At 45.4% G+C, this 16,576-nt stretch overlaps 1 pseudogene; it reads left to right on the top strand.

Moving 5' to 3' along the window:
• The first annotated feature begins 11,092 nt into the window (after window positions 1-11,092).
• The window catches only part of LOC119414787, a 7,329-nt pseudogene continuing 1,845 nt past the window's right edge, over window positions 11,093-16,576 (top strand).

The raw sequence follows: 16,576 nt of genomic DNA, 5'->3' as shown, positions 1-16,576 counted from the left end.
CGGTATCGGCTGATATTCAGACTTAGGTATCGGGATCGGATCGGAAGTAAAAAAAGTGGATTGGTACATCCCTAATTTCATCCCTACTGACCGCCAGAGGACGGTGCTGAAAGCACTGAATGTTCCCTGCGTGCATGCGCCATTCGAGTAGTAGTAATATCAAAAAAGTCACAGCTGTGACCTGCCGGATGATCAGTCGGAGGCTGTATAGCCTGACGTCATCCGCGGCTCTACTCCTTTTTTTTTTCTCGCATGCGATTCGTTTTACTACTGGCCTTGAGCATTTTCGCCGTCATTGGAAGCCCGGCTGCCTGTTGGCAGGAGTGTTTTTTTTTTTTTCATTCAACCTTTATTTAGACAGGTTAATTGAGCCTCGGGGATTCATTTACAAGAGTGACCTGATAAGTTGTGGTGCACTGCCCTCCTACGGGCTGCGACGGGTTAGCTTTGGTCAAGGTATTCTGCTGGTTGTTGGGCAAAGACAGCATTTTTTCCTGCCTCTCCGGACTGCAGCATTTCACTACGGTGTTTGTGAGTATAAACACTATTGCTATCGACGAGAGCAGTAAGTACCCCTCATAAGTGATGAGGCGGCATTCTGCGCTCTATCTCCCATCTTAACTGCACTCATGAGCTAACAAGGTTAGCGACTAAGGTTGTTTCGCTCTAATTGAAAACGACGTGTTTTCTGCTCTCAATTTTCGGCTAAAAACTCATGTACGGCTTTGACGGAGCTACGGTGTTGGCGCTCTTGCCTTAGAACTGGTACATCTTTTTTCTTCCATTTTTGTGGCCTATCAGCCACTCGGGTTTTCACGAACTCACTGTGTGTCAGAGAGGTGGTCTTAACAGATGCAGCTCCATGGGATGGGGCGCTGTCTGACACAGAGCGCCAGTGTTGTTATCCTGAGTTTTGACCTTGTTTTAATTGGTGATGGCAAGCGTTCGCACCCCCTCTCCCAATTTGTCTTTAACCAGCTGAGCTAGTGGTGTTAGCCTGTCTGAGTTTTGGCCTTGTTTTAATTGGTGATGGTGAGTGTGTACACCCATCCATCCATTTTCTTCCGCTTATCCGGGGTCGGGTCGCGGGGGTAGCAGCCTAAGTCGGGAGGCCCAGACTTCCCTCTCCCCAGCCACTTGGGCCAGCTCTTCCGGGGGAATCCCAAGGCGTTCCCAGGCTAGCCGAGAAACATAGTCCCTCCAGCGTGTCCTGGGTCTTCCTCTGGGCCTCCTTCCGGTGGGACAGAGCTTCGCCTTTTGACTCAGCTCTCTCTTCACCACGACAGACCTGTACAACGCCTGCTTCACTGCAGACGCTGCACCTATTCGCGCTCCATTTTTCCCTCATTCGTGAACAAGACCCCAAGATACTTGAACTCCTCCACTTGGGGTAGGACCTCCTCCTTGACCTGGAGAGGGCACTCTACCCTTTTCCGGCTCAAGACCATGGCCTCGGATTTGGAGGAACTGATCTTCATCCCGGCCGCATCACATTCGGCTGCAAACCGCCCCAGCGAAAGCTGTAGATCACGATCGGATGAAGCCAATAAGACCACATAATCTGCAAAAAGCAGAGACGCAATCCTAAGGCCACCAAAACAGATCCCCTTAACACCTTGGCTGCACCTAGAAATGCTGTCCATAAAAGTTATGAACAGAATCGGTGGCAAAGGGCAACCTTGGCGGAGTCCAACTCTCACCGGGAACAAGCCCGACTTACTGCCGGCGATGCGGACCAGGCTCTGACACCGGTCATACAGGGACCTAACAGCCCATAACAAAGGGCCCGGTACCCCATACTCCCAGAGTACCCCCCACAGGGTCCCCCGAGGGACGTGGTCGAACGCCTTCTCCAAGTCCACAAAGCACATGTAGACCGGTTGGGCAAACTCCCACGCACCCTCCAGGACCCTGCTGAGAGTGTAGAGCTGGTCCAGTGTTCCACGGCCAGGACGAAAACCGCACTGCTCCTCCTGAATCTGAGGTTTGACTATCCGACTGACCCTCCTCTCCAGAACCCCCGAATAGACCTTACCAGGGAGGCTTAAGAGCGTGATTCCCCTGTAGTTGGAACATACTCTACGGTCCCCCTTTTTGAATAGGGGGACCACCACCCTGGTCTGTCAATCCAGGGGAACTTCCCCCGATGTCCACACAATATTGCAGAGTCGCATAAGCCAACACAACCCTACAACATCCAGAGCCTTAAGGAACTCCAGGCGAATCTCATCCACCCTTGGGGCCCTGCCACCGAGGTGCTTTTTAACCACATTGGTGACCTCAGCACCAGAGATTGGAGGACCTGACCCAGAGTCCCCAGGCTCCGCTTCCTCAGTGGAAGACGTGCCGGTGGGATTGAGGAGGTCTTCAAAGTATTCCGCCCACCGACCCACAACATCCCGAGTTGAGGTCAGCAGCACACCACTCCCACTATAAACAGTGTTGGTGGCGTACCGCTTCCCCCCCCTGAGACACCGGATGGTGGACCGGAGTGTGTACACCCCCCTCTCCCAATTCTCTTGTTTAACCAGCTGAGCTAGTGGTACTAGCCTGTCTGAGTTCTGGCCTTGTTTTAATTGGTGATGGCAAGCCTTCACGCATCCCTCTCCCAATTGTTTTAACCAACCTCAAAAGCGGTGGGACTTAGCTCGGAGTGTGCATTGGGCTAGCAGTGAGAGCTATCCTCCCATTGTTTGGTGTTCTCCCAGTTTCACTTGTGTTTTTATTTGTCCTGTATTCTGGACATAGCTGACAGTGTCAGCCCCTTTATTGAGTTGCTATCCTTTACTCTGGTTGGTGACGACAGCATCTCGCCTCTGCTCCTGATTTTGGTCAGCCTCATAACCTGTTCGGATTGAGCTAATGGTGTCAGCCTTCCTAAGTTGCTAGTTTTGCTTAGTTGGTGACGGCAAAGTTCGCGCCCCCTCTCCCAACTTTTAGCTTGTTTTTTGTCCATGGTCTGGACGTAGCTGACCACATCAGCTTCTTGCTGTACCGTTTGCCTTAATTGTTCATGATAGCGTTTTACCTCCTCTCATAATTTTGGCCAGTCTTTCTGATCAGAGTTGGGCCACCTCAACTATTGTTCCACCTTCGTTGCTGGTGGCAGCATTTTCGCCCTCTCCCAATTTTAGCTATCTTTTTTAATCAAAGTTCTGGGCTGAGCTAACTGGGTTAGCCTCTCTCTCTTTTCCTTGTATTGTGCCATAATTGGTGACAGCAGCGTTTTTGCCCCCTCTCCCAGTTTTATTAGTATTTCATTTTGTATTCTGGACGTAGTTGATAGTGTCACCCCCTTTGTTGATCTGTTATTCTTTATCTTAATTGGTGGTGGTGTTGTTCTCGTCCCTCTCCCAATCGTTTTTTTTTTTAATTCATTCATTCAACCTTTATTTAGACGGTTAATCCCACTGAGTCTCAGGGACTCATTTACAAGAGACTTCATTTCTTAACAAAGAGTGATGACAACGGTGAGTAACAACGACAGCATTGACAGTCACAAAAGAGGCATACAAAATTTAAATTTCTTTTTTGTTTGTTTGTTTTAACAAATCAAAACAAAATAGCAACCAAAAGGACAGTCAAAAGGAAAAGTAGCAAAAAGAAAGAAAAAAAAAACAGCTAGATTATGTATAAGGCGGTGTAAAAAATTTAAAACAGGAACACGTCTGCATTGGTTTTTGCCAGGAACTTAACATATAACTTAACATTGCTCACCCCTCTCCCAATCTTGGCCTGTTTCTCTGACTGCGGTTGAACCCGGTCCAGATTCAACATGGATGGCTCCTGATTGTGGGGCCATGTTTCAGGCAGATGACCGTCACAACCTGTGCCCTACTTATCTTGGGCATGATCACCTAATGGAGACTCTGCTGGAGCCTCTGCATGAACTGCAGTTACATGCCCCGTGCCGTGAGGGTTGCTTGGCTGGCTCAGTTGCACCCCGAGCTTGACAATGACATTCCGCCCTATGGGCAGGCTTGAGCTCTCAAAGCGCCGGAATGAAGTCACAGTCTCTGTGGTTCTTCCTAAAGAGAAGCGAGCTAGGTCCAATCTGGGTCTCTCCATGAGCAGTTGTACACAGACCTGGCAGAAATGAAATTCCTATTTTAAGAACGCCAGCTATCTGAGGCAGCAGCAGATGGACGTCCTACAAATGGCAGAGTCCACCCCCGGAAGTGTCTTTTTCAGGCGCGGCTGGGCCCCTTCTCCCTTCTCTGTCCCGCCCTCAGAGGAGTTCTGGAAGGAGTTGTATGCTTCTTGGCCAGACTCTGGAACCTTTTCATGCCTCCCCACATATGATCAGGTGGTGGCAGCTATGCATGACTTGGCCAAGGCAGGTCCGGTCTATATGCCAGCAGTTGAATCCGCTGTTGCCTCGCTCTTCATGTCACCGGAGGACGCTCTGTGTCCCAATATTTGGTGCCCGCAGGCTCAGTGTCGCATTACAGATTACTTCCTATGTAAAGCTTATAATGCCGGAGCACATGTTTGCCGCCTTGTTAATTCCTTGGCACACCTCATGTTTGCCCTCTCTGCGTCCCTTCAGGATACAAGTGGTGCAACAACAACAATGGCCATAGTGATGCAGCGCTTCAGGCTTTTGCTCTGATGACCAAAAAAACTTGAGTGTAATGCCCTTTTAGTTCAGGCCCGTTGACAGGTCTGGCTGGCACGGTCGACATTTACTGAGCTGTGTTGCAGGACCCGCCGTAGTGTTCCGGTGGTACAAGGGGAGTTGCTTGGTTCAACTGCATTGGAAGCACTGGAACAGACTGTCCAGGCATGACAAAATATGCAGCAGTTTTCAGGCCTCAGCAGGGGAATGCTCCCTCCACCTCCTCAGCACCCGTCGGCTGGCCTTTGCATTCAGCCACAGCCTCAGGGTTGACCAGGTAGGTTTTTTCCTCGTGATGTACAGCAGAGATCCAGCAAAGACCTTCGTAGGTCAGTCCACCAACCAACCAGGCAAGTTCAAACCATGAACTCTGCCCATCCCCTCCCTGGCTCCTAAGGGCCACAGGGGAAGAATTGATGCAATCAGTATCTGAAGGTGATGCCCTTTCACATGCTCATGACAGCAGAAGTTCTTCAAGCTGTCGTGAGGGGAGAGTGGTTCACATCTAGACCTGAAAGATGTGTACTGTCATGTGCCTGTTGCAGCAGACTATTGCCGCTTTCTCAAGTTTGTCTATCGGGGCAACCTCTGGCAACTTCAGGCACCCCTGTTGGGCCTCTTTCTCCCCGGGAGTGTTCACTCGGTGTGTGAAGACAGCCCTCTCCCCTCTGCAGGCCTGTGGGGTAGGGGTCATTCCATACCTTGGCGATTGGCTTGTCCGCGCCCAGTCTCAAGCGCGCGCCTATCATGATACGGGTAGCCTGATCGCTCATGTGTTCCAGTTGGGCCCAAAATGAACTTGGGAAAGAGCTGCTTGATTGCTTCTTAGGCAACCACCTTTCTTGGGATTATTTTGGATTATTTCCATGAGGGCCCGCCCATCTATTCAGAGGATGCAAGGCAAATTGGCCCCTTTCTCCGATTTGGCCTACTCTTCAGAGAGTCCTTGAAGAGGGCCATAGGATGTTGCTGGTGGTGCCATGTTGGTCGGCACAACCATGTTTCCACTGCTATAGAGTCTGTCACGGCATCTCATGGCATCTTCTGACCAGGAGGGACTTACTATCTCAGTTGGGTGAATTGATACGGCACCCCAATCCTCAATGTCTCTGGCTATGGGTGTGGCCAATGGAGGGCTTGGGCAACAGCTGACCAGAATCCTGGATCCCATCAGACACACTAGCTTGGGCGCCGGGACACCCTCTACTTGTCAGCAATATGAAAACAGGTGGTGTCTGTTTTCCCAGTGGTGTTTTGCCCACATTGATAATCCAGTCTTGTGTACAGTACCCACCATCCTGGAGTTCTCCAGTCTCTTCTTGATAAGGACTGATCTGCTTCAACCCTTAAGGTATAATTAACAGCGATTATAATATACTCATGCTGGCATTGACGGAGCCGTCATACCATGCAGCCCTGTATGGTAGGGAGCCACAGCCTAGTTGCTCTTTCGGTGTGGCACTCACTGGTTGCACCCACCTATGGCTCCATGGGCGCCAGTGGGGATTTGCCCTTGGCTCTTGAAACTCTGTGCTACCCTTTTGAGCTTTGACACTGGAAAACCTCAAGTGGCTCATGTAAGATAGCCTTTTTGTTGGCCATTGTCTTGGATAAAGGGTTGGCGAGCTACACACACTTCCGTCAGCACTTCTTGTCTCAGATAGGGCCCCAATGGCTCTGGTGTTGCCTTCTGGCCAAACACTGCATTCATATCTATGGTGTCATCTCATTCTCATTGTAACCAGCCATTGAGGGTGGCACGTTTTCAGCCTACGTCAGGGGAGTCTGGTGATATGTCTGGGTTATTGTGCCCAGTGAGGTCACTGGAGGCAAACATAGTGGCTACTGCCACTGTAAGACGTTCCGACCAGCAGTTTTTGTGTTACAGCGACCCTAGGTTGGGTTGTCCTCCTTCCAAGCAACGTCTCTCCCACTGGATTGTGGAGGTCAATGCCACGCCTACAGAACAGCTCCCCATTGGTCAGCATAAGGGCACACTCTACCAGGAGCTTCTCTGCTTCCTGGGCAGCCTTGAGAGGGATTCCACTGGAAGTGATATGTGTTGCTGCATCATGGGCTTCCTCAAGCATGTTCACCATGTGAAAAGATTCTGTTGGAGCAGAGCCACGGATGACATCAGGCTATATAGCCTCCGATTGATCAACTGGTGGGTCACAGCTGTTACTTTTTTGATATTACTACTTGAACAGCACATGTGCGCTGAGAACATTCAGTGCTTTCAGCACCACCCTCTGGCGGTCATCTGGGATTTATAGAACCGTAGTTACATACGTAATTTTTGTTATTTTGTATCGTTTTCAGGCACCTTACCCTGACGGGTAAAACATTGCGGTGCACAGCGATGAACTGGAGTCATAAATAATGCTATCTGTCTCCGGTTTGACATTGGCAGCATCTCTGGTTTGACATGGCAGCATCTCCATAACTTCTCTTTCCGCCTCTCTTAACACTGAACTTCCGGTTAAATTTCAAAATAAGAGCAACATAAATGGGTAGTGGAGAGGGCTAAATGTTAGTTTTTTTAATACCTAGCCATTACATTAAAAACAAAATCTGTTTTGGTTGTTGAATAATGTGAAAATAGTTACAATCAATTCATAAATAAAGAAAAATAATGTAACCAAAATAATAATGATACTTAAACTGGCTTTGGGACAAAGTATGTTACCTTTATCTTCACATTTTCTTGTTCAACCTTTTAAAGAATTCACTGCAGATGAGTGATTGTCAGTTTCTGTAAGATTTCTGCAACTGGAGCAGGTATTTCTGCTTACTGTTAACTTCCTCAGCTGTCTCAGATTTTAAGGGTCAATCCTACTCCATGTTTCAGCTCCGTTCATAGATCAGATTTCATAGAAGAGCACTTCTAAAGAGCAAATTTTGTTTTTAGCTTGTGTTTTGGGCCATTATTCATTACAGGACTCATGATCTTTAATTGAGACCAGACTTTTTGACCAATGGGAGCAGTTTTTGCTTCAGATGTTTCATATTTCATTGTACCCAGACCACACTCAAACCAACCTGTGTCAGGTGCAGCCTATAACCCAAGAACAAAAGATATTGTGTTTGACAGCAGATATAATGCTGTTTCTTAGAAACCTTTAGTTTTAAAAACGTGCTGACATAACTTCAAATCCTGGCCGGAGACCTGTCTGGGCAGAGTTTGCATGTTCTCTCTGTGCATGCATGGGTTTTCTCCGGGTACTCCGGTTTCCTCCGACAGACCAAAAACATGCATGTTAGAGTGATTGGTAACTCTAAATTGTCCCTAAGTGTGAGTGAGAGAGGGAATGGTTGTTTGTCTCATTTGTCTCTATGTGTCCCTGTGATGGACTGGAGAACTGTCCAGGGTGTCCCCTGCCTCTCGCACAGTGACTGCTGGTTAGGATGGATTCTGACAGCCTTAGCATGTCTTTAAACGTAGCACCAAAGCTTAAAATTGAAATTAGGAACATGAGTTGGAACTTAATAGGTTGCAAAATATTATTCTCAACATCTTGACCTGGACCTGGTGCCAAAGGGCAAGCCCAGCCTCAGGTATCCAACCGCCCACCCCAAACAGATTACAGCACCGTGTAAATAAGTGGATCCTATGCAATGTATTGACTCAAGACAATCAGCAGAGGGGGCTGTAGGTGATTAAACTTTGAGCGTTAGATCCTTTGAGAAGGATCGAACCAGGAAATGCAAGACAGAATGAAAGGACAGACTATTAAGAAGATTTCAGTCATCTGGGAAATGCAGACTGCAGCTGTACAGGTATTAGACCTAAATATGCTAGTACAGCCAGAGGGATTCCTTATTCAAGAGTCTGAAAAGATGAACTTGTTCAATGCATTTTTACTACAGATGGGCAGAAAATCTGATTATTGAGTTCAATGGGGTTTTTTTAGATGGCTTTTCCACCTTTTTTTTAAATTATTATTTGCATGTCAGGTTGTTCAACAAAAGAGTGGAAATGTTGACAATCCATCCATTATCTTCCGCTTATTCCGAAGTCGGGTCGCGGGGGCAGCAGATTGAGCAGGGAGGCCCAGACATCTCTTTCCACAGCCACCTCTTCCAGCTCTTCTGGGAGGATTCCAAGGCGTTCCTAAGCCAACCGAGAGACATAGTCCCTCCAATGTGTCCTGGGTCTTCCCCTGGGTCTCCTCCAGGTTGGACATGTCCGAAGCACCCCCCTAGGGAGGGGCCCAGGGGGCATCCTTACCAGATGCCCGAACCACCTCAACTGGCTCCTCTCGACGTGGAGGAGTAGTGGTTCTACTCCGAGTCTCTCCCGGATAACTGAACTTCTCACCCTATCTCTAAGGGAGAGTCCAGCTACCCTGCGGAGAAAACTCTTTTCAACCGCCTGAATCTGCGATCTCATTCTTTCGGTCACTACCCAGAGCTCATGACCATAGGTGAGGGTAGGAATGTAGACCGACCGGTAAACAGAACTTTGCCTTACAGCTCAGCTCTCTCTTCACCACAACAGATTGGTACAGAGTCCGCAATACTGCAGATGCTGCCCCAGTCCGTCTGTCACTCTCACGCTCCATTCTTCCCTCACTCGTGAACAAAATCTCGAGATACTTGAACTCCTCCACTTGAGGCAGAACCTCACCCTCGACCTGAAAAGAGCAATCCACCCTTTTCTGTTGAGGACCATAGCCTTAGATTTGGAGGTGCTGATTCTCATCCCAGCTGCTTCACACTTGGCTGCGAACCACTCCAATGAGAGCTGAAGATCCTGGCACAATGATGCCAACAGGACCACATCATCTGCAAAGAATAGAGATGGAATCCTGAGGCCACTGAACCGGAAAACCTCCGCCAGCTGGCTACACCGAGAAATTCTGTCCATAAAAGTTATGAAAAGAATCGGTGACAACGGGCAGCCCTGGCGGAGTCCAGCCTGAAAGGGTCTGACTTACTGCCGGCAATGCGAACCAAACTCTTGCACCACTTGTATAGGGACTGAACAGCCCATAACAATGGGCCTTCAATCCCATACTCACGGAGCACCCCCCCCCCCCCCCCCCCACAGTGTACATCGAGGAACACGGTCAAATACCTTCTCCAAGTCCGCAAAACACATGTAGACTGCATGGGCAAACTCCCATGACCCCTTGTAGTGAATGTGGGGAACAGCTTTGCTGTAGCTTCACTACTAATTAATTATTCTTAAAGCTAGTTCAAGCACAAAGAATATTAATTATTTAATACAACGGATTCTTTCTTTTTCGAGTTAAATTATTGCCATGTGACCGAGATAACTGTGAGGATTGTTTAATCAGTGACATGAGACGCCATTTTTCTTTGACCCATCAGAATAAATGTGGTCATTTATTTAACAGAATCAAAATTTAACATCAAAACATGTACACATTGATTTGCTGATCTGGTTCTGATTAATAAAAACTTGGCACGCTTTACTACTATACTACGCAACGTTGCAAAGGCATATCAGCCAAGACAGCCCCACCACATCCAGAGCCTTAAGGAAATCAGAGTGAATCTCATCCACTCCCGGAGCCCTGCCGCCTCAGAGCTTTTTAACTACCTCGTCGACCTCAGCCACAGTTATGGACAGATCAACTCCAAAGTCCCCCGACTCAGCTTCTTCCATGGAAGACGCGCTGGTGGGATTGAGAAGGTCTGAGAAGTATTCCTTCCACCTCCCGACATCACTGGTTGAGGTCAACAGCACCCCACCTTCACTGAACATAGTGTTAGTAAAGTGTTGCTTTCCTCTCCTCAGTCACCTGATGGTTTGCCAGAATCTCCTCAGAGCTGACCGAGAGTCTCTATCTAAGGTCTCACCGAACTCCTCCCACACCTGAGCTTTTGCCTCCGCAACAGCCAAGTGAAATGTTGAAAATGTTCAGTATTTTTAAAAAAGTTTTCACCTCTCTTCAGGAGACGTTCATGTACAGTTGCCTTCAAGTTTCTGGTGTTAATGTGTTTCAGTCACAATGATTAATGCTACTTTATAAGATTTATGCAAAAATTGTTTATGGAAGCTTGAGCACAATTTCTTAGCATTCTCTGGTGACTACATGTCACTGTTTAAGTTGTTTGTTTTGTATTAATAAACAACATGTGTTTTTTTTAGTTGCAAGGTTACATAAACAATTATTTATGTATTTATATAAAATAAAATGACTATTTACTGCCCCCCCCCCCCCAAATTTTTTTTTTTAAAATAAAATAAATAAATAAATTAATTAAAGGAAAATTTCCTCAGCTCCCCAGCTAAATTCTTCTGGAGCTAGGTCTGTCTTGACCTAATTCTCCATGATGATGATTAGTAGTAGGACTGTTGTGGTTAAGAAAGTCGTCAGTTAAAAACTTTTTTTTCTTCGCAGTACCCATCATAAAAGTGGATTCCTGCAGTGGAGCTGAGCACAAAACAAATGTGAATATGGGTTCATATCTGTCAAAAATTACTGGGACAGAATCGTGCTCTCCGTCAATGCCTGATGGTAAGCTCACTTTTAATTTATTTTATTTATTTGTTTGTTTGTGGAGCATGCATTCAGCTAAAATGAGCCACATTTTGGTTGTTGATTTTTTTAACAACCTTTAAAATAGCACAACACTAAATCAAGTGATTCTTTTGAAAATTGTCTCAATTCTTATGTATATAAGAAAAAAAATAAAGTAGTTCTGGATTTATAGAAGTTCAGGAAGTGCCCAGGACTGACCCACTGTTCAGGATTCTGCTGTTATGAAACATAAGCAATCGTAATTTCTTCTGTGAGTGTGTTCCTTTGTCCATTTGTTAGCAATTAGTATGTTGACTAAGTAGATTTGAATATAATTCATAAAGTAATTATTGGAGGTACATTTCCAAGTTATTAACAAGGTGGCCGAAACAACAACAAGTAATCTACCAAGGGAAGTACAAAAATGGATTTAACTTGGGGGGGGGGGGGGGGGGATTCAGTTTGAGAGTTACTTGTCCCCCATACATACGTATTACATATATTATATGCATTATTAATTTCTGTTACAATTTTTGTTGTTGCTATACTTAATGTTCTGTTCAACTCTGGCAGTATAGGTGAGGTGTAAGATTTTTGATCTCCTGTGTTCTAATGCTCTGAAGCAGGCTCAGAGGGGTGAACAATTTTCATCTCAGATGGTTTTCTCACTACACATAAGATACAAATTTACAACAGCACTAGGCCATCATGGCACCACCATGCTGTCCCAACAAATGGCACTGATCCTCAATTAACACACACAGTTCTTCAGAACTGAGGCCCTAAACTACATCATGTGACCAGTTCTTCACCAATGAGCCAAATCTCCTCTTGTGTTCAAAATGGTGGATTTTTTGTATGTGCGTTATGTGTATCTGAAAATCTTTCCTACCGGAAACCGAACCCCTGTAACAAATGGTCCGCCTTGTTTTAACACATGCAATTATGATATAAGATGCTATAAAAAAATAAAGAAATACGAATAATCACACATTTAAGTAAGATAATACATGATTCTGATAAAAAATATACTTCAGAGGTGTGCCCCACACTTTGAAAAACCCTGCTTTAACTAATTAGGCCCGAGCAGCGAAGTGCTGCGAAGGCCTATTGAAATCGCTCTGTTCAAGCCCGAGCTGCAATTTTTTCCGCCAAATGAATTGGCATTTTGGGGGCCTTAGCATATCCCAAAAGTCACCAAATTTGGTGGACGCATCAGGACTGGTAAAAAAATTACGTATTTTAAGGGCGTGGCAAAAATTGCAACAGAAATGGCTCAAGAGCGCCACGTAGAAATTTTCAAAATACCCTCCGCATTAACCTTAGTTTGTCGTAGAAACATGAAATTTGGTACACTTGTCCATTTCCCCAAGATGCACAGAAAACCCTCTGGCACCAACGTTGTACAATAAACAAGAAGGCGGCCATTTTGGAATGCCGGTTCAATTTTCACACGTTTTTGGTGGTTTACAGCCTTCGCATTTGAACGAATTCCTCATAGGGATTTCGTTCAATTGGTTTCAAACTTGGCCATTTTGGTCAAAAGGCATGGGGGACGCAAAGTTATCTAAACGGTTCGTCTCGGAGCATGCTGAATGGGCGGGGCCAGACCTCAAAGTTTAAAATCTCGCCATGAAAATCAAAATGCTAATAGCTCCTACATGAAAACTGTCTGAGACATAAAACCTTCAGTGATTGATCCACATCCGGTCCCCTGCAAGACTGAATGGTCAAATCATGACATCACTTAAGCCACGTCCCCTGACAACAGGAAGTATAAAGTTTTACGTTGAACGATCCCTATCTGACCCCTGTTACTTGATCAGCATGATAATGTGTCCAGTGACCGAAGACATGTTGGTGTAACTTGCTTTCCAACACTTACAGTTTTGGGTGGAGCATGGGGGCGGCGTGGCATGGCGAAGCAAGACGTAACGCCGTCGCCATACATTTGGCTCCAAATTCCACAGTTTTGAACCAAGGTGCACCAAAATCAGTATGATCAATCATTGTCCACCCCTTAAACAGGAAGCCATGATAAGTGGCCAATAGCCTCCACAGCGCCCCCTAGAATATTTTAAAACCTCAGCCCCAAGCCATTTTTGGACCGATAATTCTGAAACTCTGTGAACATCTGCATCTTCTCAGGACCTATGAAAAAGTCTCTTTGGAGCCCTGGTCCAAAACCAACAGAAAATTGGCCATTTTGGGTCAAAGGGTCATTTTGGGGCGTTTGTAATTGTGAATTTTAACGAACTCCTCCTAAGAATTTTGAAGGATTGCCTTCAAACTTGGTTGATATGCCCTTAAGACATTGGAGAGTAAAAGTTATCTAAAGCTTGCGTTTTCGTAAATGTTAAAGGGGTGTGGCCAGGCCTTAAAATTTCGCTTCACGCCATAAAATTCCAAACCCTATAACTTTCACATTGAAAGACAGAAATGCACAAAACTTGGTATGACTCATCCCTGTGGATGCTCGATGATCCACTGTTGTCATATTTTTATGTGATCAAAGCCCTGCCTCCTCAGAACAGGAAGTCTCTTTTTGTAACTTGGAATGCTCCCTCTTTGACACCATTGACCTAATCAGGATGATCCTTGTGTTAGAAGACAGATAATATGGTCTAACTTGATTTAAAGCACAAACTGTTTTTGCTTGAGGATGTGGGCGTGGCGGTGTGGTGAATTAAGAAGTGACGCCGTTGCAATACGTTCGGCTCGAAATTGCACAGATTTCAGCCGAGGTGCACCAAAATCACTATGATCGATCATTATCTGCCCCTTGAACAGGTATCCATGATAAGTAGCCAATAGCCTTCACAGCACCACCTACATTATTCCTACAGTTATAACTCAGTGATACATAATCCGATCTGCACCAGATTTATTGTGCGTGATCAGTGAGCACGTCTAGACACATTTATATTTTTGTTTAACATATGACTCTAGTGCGCCCCCTACATTATTCCAACAGTTATATCTCAGTGATACGTCATCCGATAAGAACCAGATTTTTTGGTGCATAATTGGTGAGCACGTCTACACACATTGATGTTGTGGTTTAACATATGACTCAAGTGCGCCCCCTAGATTATTTAATCAGTTATATCTCAGTGATATATCATCCATTATGTACCAAATTTATTGTGGATGATCACTTAGCACTTCTAGACACATTGGTATTGTTCTTTAACATTGGACTTCATTGCGCACCCTACATTATTCCAACAGTAATAGCTCAGTTATATATTGTCCAATCTGTACCAGATTTATTGTGCGTGATCAGTGAACCATTCTACACACATTGGTATTGTTGTTTAACATTTGACTCCTGAGCGCCCCTTAGATTATTCTAAAAGTTATATCTTAGTGATATATCATCCGATCTGTACCAAATTTTTGGTGTTTCATAATTGAGCACTTCAAGACACATTGGTATTGTTGTTTAACGTTTCACTCCAGTGCGCCCCCTAGATTATTCCAACAGTTATATCTCAGTGAAATATCATCCAATATGTACCAGATTTATTGTGCGTGATCAGTGAGCACTTCTAGACACATTGGTATTGTTCTTTAACATTTGACTCAAGTGCGCCCCCTACATTATTCCAACAGTTATATCTCAGTGATACATCATCCGATCAGAACCAGATTTTTTGTGCATAATCGGTGAGTACGTCTAAGCACATTGTTATTGTGGTTTAACATATGACTCAAGTGTGCCCCTTCTCATACTGATATGGGCGGAAGGCAATTGTCAAGTTTAGGCATATGCGCACCCTGGTGGAAATGTGCGGGAATGGCACAAGAGCGTTCGTGATGGCAACTGGGAGGCATTGCTGGAGTGCCCGCGGTCGCGGGTGAGGTCGCGGGTGAGGTCGAAGGTTCGGCGAATGCGCACCCCAGTGAACGGGCGTGGTACAGGAGCGGGAGCGAGAGCGACTAGGTGGAGTCGCTGGAGCTCCCGCGGTCGCCGTAAAGCCGGAGCGGCGCTTTGCTGCGAGGGCCTTCAATGCGGCTTGCAGCTTTAATTTAATTTGACATGTTTTAAGGTAAAATGATTAAATGTCTGTTATGATTGTTTCGTCCAGGGTTTACATTTCATCTTGCCTTTTGCCCAGCTCCTCTGAGTGACATACTGAAAATATCAATCACACCACATTAGTATCAATATGATCTACGTTGGTATCAAATGTTGTTGTAGATTCTCAAGTCATCAAGGACATGGCAAATAAAAATAGAAAAGACAAAGCAATTGGACTTCTGTTCTGTTGCTAAAGATGTTTCGAGTTCCAAGATTTTAACTGTACAAGTATCAAAATTAGTGTATCAACAATAGCGGGCCATGGGTTTCCCACCTAGGCCTTTCATGGTGTCCTGATGGATTTTATCCTCCTCTTAATACCACGGCTACAGAAACCATCAATAATACACAGAAACATGACATTATATAGTGGTGTACACAGGTATCTTATGTAACAACAATGAATGCCATTACTAAAGCAAAAAGCCTGAATTACCAAATTCAACAAATTTCCTTTTACTACAGTCACAGCTGCACCACATACATATTTACCAAAAGCATCAATATGAATACCAAAGTCCATGCTCAGTAATCCAGGTATAAACTCTAACAAGGTTCAGTCAGGTCATCTGGACGGTTTCTTTTTTTGTGCTGAGACGTTTCGCCCTCCATTCGAAGGGCTTCATCAGGCTGAGGAAACACCAAACAAAACTGATTCTCCACCAACAGCTTACTCCAAAGTAAGGCAAAAAAGACTGTTATGTTGGTGCTAAGATGGCCTCTGGGGCCCGCCCTCTCCCTCGTTGAGGGAGATCCAGATGAACTGACTGAACATTGTTGACGTTTATACCTGGATTATACTTGGATTATTGAGCATGGACTTTGGTGGTTTGAACCAGTTTGACATGACAGTCGACGAGGGAGAGGGCGAGCACCGGAGGATAGAGCGTGCCCCAGAGGCCATCTTAGCACCAACATAACAGGTTGTTTTTTTCCCACTTTGGAAGCTGTTGGGGGAGAATCAGTTTTGTGTTGTGCGTTTCCTCGGACTGATGAAGCCTTCTGGATGGAAGGTGAAACATCCCAGCACAAAAAAAGAAATTGTCCAGATGACCTGACTGAACCTTGTTGGAGCATCAATATTGATGTTATAAATTGACCAAAAATATAAAATATTTGAATTTTAAAAAATGCAGACATAGCTAGAAAGGTAAGTTTACTTAGAAAACAAGGAAAAATACAGAATACTTGGACACAAAACTGTAAAATATTCATCAAACTGAAAGGAACCCCTTAAGAGGCTATGGTTGTGGTCATTCGAGACATTGAGGAACTGGAAAAATACTGAAGTAAACCAAAAGTAATAAGGAAATGATTAAACTTGTACTGACTGTAACTGAGTGCAATTATGACAAAACAGAAGAACTGGACACCTTCATT

The sequence above is a fragment of the Nematolebias whitei genome, chromosome 1, assembly GCF_014905685.2.
Source record: "Nematolebias whitei isolate Nwh7 chromosome 1, NemWhi1, whole genome shotgun sequence".
Classification (NCBI taxonomy): Eukaryota; Metazoa; Chordata; class Actinopteri; order Cyprinodontiformes; family Rivulidae; genus Nematolebias; species Nematolebias whitei.
Note: the sequence above shows the minus strand (reverse complement) of the source record. Positions and strands in the feature narration are given on the sequence as shown.